General features: G+C 32.5%; 1 protein-coding gene across 5 annotated transcripts in view; it reads left to right on the forward strand.

Annotated features, from left to right (window-relative positions):
* Nucleotides 1-6,209, forward strand: part of GSTCD (glutathione S-transferase C-terminal domain containing) — a 139,024-nt gene that overhangs the window by 91,446 nt on the left and 41,369 nt on the right. The gene's annotated exons all lie outside the window — the stretch shown is intronic.

A 6,209-nucleotide genomic window follows, 5' to 3' on the forward strand; every position in this document is an offset into this window, starting at 1 on the left:
TTACAAATACCTGTATTAGTCCATTTCACACTGCTGATAAAGACATACCCGAGACTGGGCAATTTACAAAGGAAAGAGGTTTAATGGACTTGCAGTTATACATGGCTGGGGAGGCCTCACAATTATGGTGGAAGGCAAGGAGGAGCAAGTCACATCTTATGTGGATGGCGGCAGGCAAGAAGAGAGCTTGTGCAAGGAAGCTCTCATTTTTAAAACAACCAGATCCCATGAGATTTACTCACTATCACAAGAACAGCACAGGAAAGACCCACCCCCATAATTCAATCACCTCCCACCAGGTTCCTCCCAGGACACGTGGGAATTGTGGGAGTTATAATTCAAGATGAGATTTGGGTGGGGACACAGCCAAACCATATCAATACCATTTAGGCAGTTTTGCCTGATGTCACTGATTTTGGGGGAGCTTTCTAACCTTTAAGAATCTTGGGTTTGAAATTTTTCCCAAGTCTGAACATGAAGAAAAAGTGAAAAATATGTTTAAGCCTATAAAGCAAAATGATGGATTTTATAAATGTGTATGACACAAAATGCAAAAATATTTGAAATTATTCCACACATAGGCAAAGCAAGGAAGAGAATATTCAAAATTGATGTCAATTGCTATTGATGCATAATAGTTGCCCAATAATATGGTCAATTCTCATTATTCGTAGTAGTTATGTTTTATGAAGTCACTACAAACACTGAGTTGGCAAATACTGAACCACTGCTCCTGGGGAAATATAGGGTTAGGTTCTTGCAAGCCTCTGGTCCCATTTTTATCAACTGATAGCCTTATTTTATATGTGCTTGTATTTAAAGACTTTTTTAAAATATATATAGTTGATTCATTTACACTGAGTTCACAGCCAACAGCACCATAATGCATGCCTGAACAAACCTTATCTAACATAAATTTTCTCTATAAGGCACATCACAGCCTTCTTGTACTTAGGAAAACTAGACAGCATTTCAGCACTGGCAGCCATTTTAATAGCAAAATCAGCCAAAAAAGGCACAAAAATTTGAAAAATGTAGAACTAAATGGACCATGAGAAGGATACTTGTTTATAATATGAGAGCTGAAACAAGAAAGATAGTCATCTTGTTCCACCTCAGCTAGGACTGCTTCTCGACCTTTTGGCTAAGATCAAGTGCAACCTCAGCTAGGAACATGTAATCAGGTGACTCAAATATTTCACTGCTCTGTACATATTCACAAATTACTACAAATGCAACTCAAGAATGGATTTTTGAGTTACAAATAAATTCTAGCAAGTAGGCAAATGCACAAATATAGAATCTGCAAATAATGAGAATTGACTGTATCTCATCCATTCTACTCTAGGCCTTGGAGATATCAAGATGGAATGAGTGCAAACGTTAAATGAATTTTATTAGGGTGGTAGTGTTAAAGAATAAAGGGTAGTTTTCTTCTTACAAGTTTTTTTAAAGTAATAAAATGACTTAAAATGACATGTTAAAATTATGATTTAATTTGATGAAATCAAATTAAGAAGTAAATAAGTATCTATTATGGGTAACATGACTTCTGTATAAAGTTCATCAATATATTGTTTGATTCATTCTTCTGCTGTAATGAGCATGCAGTATTCTCTGATTTTTTTAATGAAAAGAAAAATGGGTAATTATATTGGGAACAAAAATTTAAAGTAAATAAAATTAAAACCAAACTTTTGATGACAGATTTAGAAAAATTATCTGCACCAAGATTACATAAAATCCACTGTTATTTTCTTGTGATAATTAGCATCATTTTATAACTTCTCTTTTAAAAATTTTCTTTTCCAAGAGCCATTCAGTGGGTGCTTATGAAGTCAAACCTATGAGTACTGACAGACCTGGTTAGACTTCTACTTTTCTATTTACTAGCTATGTGACTTGGGCAAATTTATTAACATTTGTAAGCACACTCTTAACTTCGTTGTCAAATATAGATAATGAAGGATATCCCTAATTGTAAAATGAATATAATGAAGGATATAATTTATTCTTATTGTAAAATGAGGATAATGTTTATGAGGATGAAATGGGATAGTACAGTATATAAAAACTACTTAGACTAAAGCTTGGCACATCATGATATTGTTTGTTTGGTTTGCTTGTTTTGTCAGAGAAGGTATCTCTCTAAATACTTGAATATGTTTCTACTGCCTTCATATGTAAATGCAGCTGTGTAAAGTATTCTTAAGCCACAATTCTCTCTTCAAATGTTGCTCCATTATGTGGCATATAATACTGTAGAGTGATCTGAGGCCAACCTCTTTTCTATACTTGTGCATAACCTGTTATCCTGCCTTCATGCCTTAATACTTAAAGTGTTCTGTCTGATCAAAACCTTTGCCTGTTTATTCATTTTTTTCTTAGGATACTTAAAGGCAGTAGAATCTTTTTGTTATTTTTACCATACCAGGTGAGTTCTTTGAAATATAATTTATAACTATTTTCTGTCTAGTAATATTTCCTTCCTTCAAGACAATTTACATTTTGAATAAAATTTTCCTTCCATATATTCTGGTCTTGTCTTCAGGAACACTGGTTATCCATAAGTTTACATTTCATCATCTATTCACCATACTCATCATATTTCTCTTCTCTTTAACTTCTTTTTTCTCTCTGTCCTCTTCTTTGCATTCAGGAGGTTCTCTTAAGCCATAATCCAGTTTTTCTGCAATAGCAATCTGCTTCTTAACATTTATAATGTGACATTTGCTATGTTTGTAAAGCTATAATAACACCACATTGCTATAAAGATTGTCATGTATCTGGGATCACGTAGAATGTATCTGGAATCAGGAGTAAGCCAAGAAGTCTCTGATCTCTTGAAGTAGTTGGGCAAACACCCTACACTCTAGTGTGAGGTGAGTAGATGTGAAGGATAAGCAACTTACATTTACTGAAGGCCACTGGTTTGCTGGGACTCTGCTGCAGTACTATTTATTTCTCACAATAGTCCTACAAATACTATTGTTATTTACATTTTACAGATGAAAGGCAAATACTCAGAAGTATTTGACAAGGTCAGACAGCTAATGAATGGGCCAAATATGAAATACCAAAACATTTATTCCTTTCACAATATTTTTTATCTCATATGGCAACATGCATTTCCCCGAGAAAAGCTCCCATTTGGTTTTTCAGTCGTAATTTATTTTTCCTTCTTGTTGGTACTATTCTCAAATGGCTGGCCTCCAGTTCTACAGGGGAAATACTGAATGTAGAGAATGTTAAAATAAACATTGATAGCATCAAGAAGTTCTTGCCAATAGCTTAAGAGTGAGAGAGGAGATAGAAAAAGTATAAAAAGCAGACTAAATTTACTGATTCTCATAAAAATTAGAATGTATATCTCTATAACCTGAGGGCATTATTATAATGCTATATTATTTATAATTGATACTCATAAATATGACACAGTCATTAAGAAAAGATGAAATTATGTTCAAGTTTTTTAAAGAAGGCTAAGAAACATGTAACTGACAAGAAATTTCAAAGTTGTAAAAAATGTTTTGGGTTATTTGTAATAGCAGAAAAAATTGAAATATCCCAAATGACTATCCACAGGAGAATGGACAAATTATATCATAACTCTAAAATGGAATACTAAGAGTAGTGAAAAAAAAATGCAACTGCATGTGTCAACATGGATGCAACTTGAAAACATAATGTTGTATGAAAAATGCAAGAATTATACATATAATTCCATTTATATGAAGTTTAGGAAACTTCAAATCTGAATGATATATTATTAGAAATACATATCTATGTGGTAAAACTCAAAAGAAAACCAATAGAATGGTAAACACAAAATTCAGTATAGTGGTTATTTCAGGGCTGGGAAAGGTGAGGGAGATACAGTTGGTTAGGGATATGTACATAGGACTTCAAAAATACTACTAATTTTTTGTTTTTGTAAAGCTGGATAATGGATACTTCAGTAGTTTTTATCATCACCATTATTATTTATAACTCATGTACTTTAAAATGTATTTCTATTTATGAACCAAAAAAATTGGTTCTTAAGAGTATATTTTAGTTATCTGGTAGTATTTAGTTATCAGAAATTTTCCAAAAATGTCAGATTGGTGATTCATTATTGTTATTATTACAGTGTAAAACATAAACAGATGGCTATATCAGGAAGCTCGCTTTTAAAATAATATTCATTTATTTAAATAAAGAAACTTTTCTATTAAATAGAGTATTGGATAATAGTATTTATTAGATGGCTTTTATGAAAGGGAATTATTCAAAATAGAATAATCCCCTAAATTATAGTATGTCTTCTAAAAATTCTGGTGCTTTGGATTAGTAAAGAGTAAATTTCAGTAATAAAACATTGTGTTAAATTTTAGAGAAAGCGTCACCTAATTCAGAGGATTTATATGTCATGATTATTTAATGTTAATTACCTGAGGGTATTGTAGAAATTTCTGTTAAATACCTGAGGGTGTTGTAGAAATTCATGGAGGACATTTTTTTATCCTCTAATAATCATGACTGAGCATCTACACATTGCAATACTTAATTCTATTCTAAAATACTGATTCTTTTTTTCTTCAACTTTTATTTTAAGTTCAAGGGTACATGTGTAGTATACGCAGGTTTGCTACATAGGTGAACGTGTGCCATGCTGGTTTGTGGCACAGATCATCCCATCACCTAGGAATTAAGCCGAGCATCCATTAGCTATTCTTCCTGATGCTCTCCACCCTCCCTTCCAACAGGCCCCCTGTGTGTGTTGCTCCCCTGCCATGTGTCCATGTGTTGTCATCGTTCAGCTCCCATTTATAAGTGAGAACATGCAGTGTTTGGTTTTCTGTTCCTGTGTTAGTTTCTGATAATGATGGCTTGCAGTTCCATCCATGTCCCTGCAAAGGACATGGTCTCGTTCCTTTTTTATGGCTGCATAGTAAAATACTGATTTTATTTCTCCTTCATATTACAGCTATTATATTTATTTTTATTTAGATTACATAGGTCAATAAGCTAAATTCAATAATTGAAAAGGGATATTATAAAATATTTATTGTAAAAGGGTGTTAAAACTGATAGGGCTAAGAAAAAACTAATCTGAAACCCATATGGAATATGTGGACTAATTTTTCTGAAGGGTTAAGATCAAGCCAGAAATCTCTAAGAAAAATTACATGAAGATTTAGAAGCTTTATGTATTTCTCCACTGTGTTTTTATTTTAATTGCATTATAACCCATAATTAATAATCTAATGCAGATTGACATCCATGAATAAGAAAAAATCTATTACTTTTCATTTCTTGTTTATGAATAAAAGGATTCAGCTTCCCTTTTATTAAAACTCGAGAAGGCACATCTATTTTGAAAGGTTTTCTAATATATTTTTCATTGAGAATTTTTTAATACACAATTATTTTTAATTTCATCTGTCATTTTGGGAGGGAATAGAATGTAAGATTCTGTTTGGTTTTTATTGTTTTTTAACAGGTGGTTTGGGAACAGAGTATACTCTGATGCCTTGTATCAGGATCGCTCTTTTATGCAAAATGCTTTACTTTTCCTGGAAACTAATCTCCTTAAAAGCTAATACCCAAATCAAACAATGTACCCTTTTCAGTGCTGAATAAAAATGGGTCAGGAAGGGATTAAAAAACTGGCATTGCACTAAAGTGAGGCAATGAAAGTTTTACTTTTTAAGCTCCCCTTGTTATATGAGAATTTATAAATTATCAGTAATTTAGCCTCCATTCTTCTGCCTCTTCTTCTTTCCCTCCCCCTATGTAAGCCATTATTGTTGATACATGTATGAAACATTGTTTTTTTAAGAAATTTTCCCATTACATCTGTTAGAAATTTAAAATGTCAATCAGCATTGAATCCAGTTTGCATCATCTGTATATTTAATCAGTGAAAAAACTTAGGCTGATTTTGCATTATATTTACTACTTCAGTTTCTGCCTGTGTCCCTTCTTCATTCATCTCCTTTTTCCTTAGTGTCTGATGATCAACACTGTGTCCTTAATAGGCGTCAAGTTTACTGAAGTGTTTGATTCAATAAACATATCTGAAAATCTACTAGGTACAAAGACTTGTAACAGTTGGTATAGAGTTGAGTAAATATAAGAGTTTGCAGTCTCATTGAAAATCCCTCAAAATAAGACTAACTTAGATATCTCCAGTACAAATGAAAATAGGTATCTGACTGTGGAGA

This window comes from Gorilla gorilla, chromosome 3 (assembly GCF_029281585.2).
Source record: "Gorilla gorilla gorilla isolate KB3781 chromosome 3, NHGRI_mGorGor1-v2.1_pri, whole genome shotgun sequence".
NCBI lineage: Eukaryota > Metazoa > Chordata > Mammalia > Primates > Hominidae > Gorilla > Gorilla gorilla.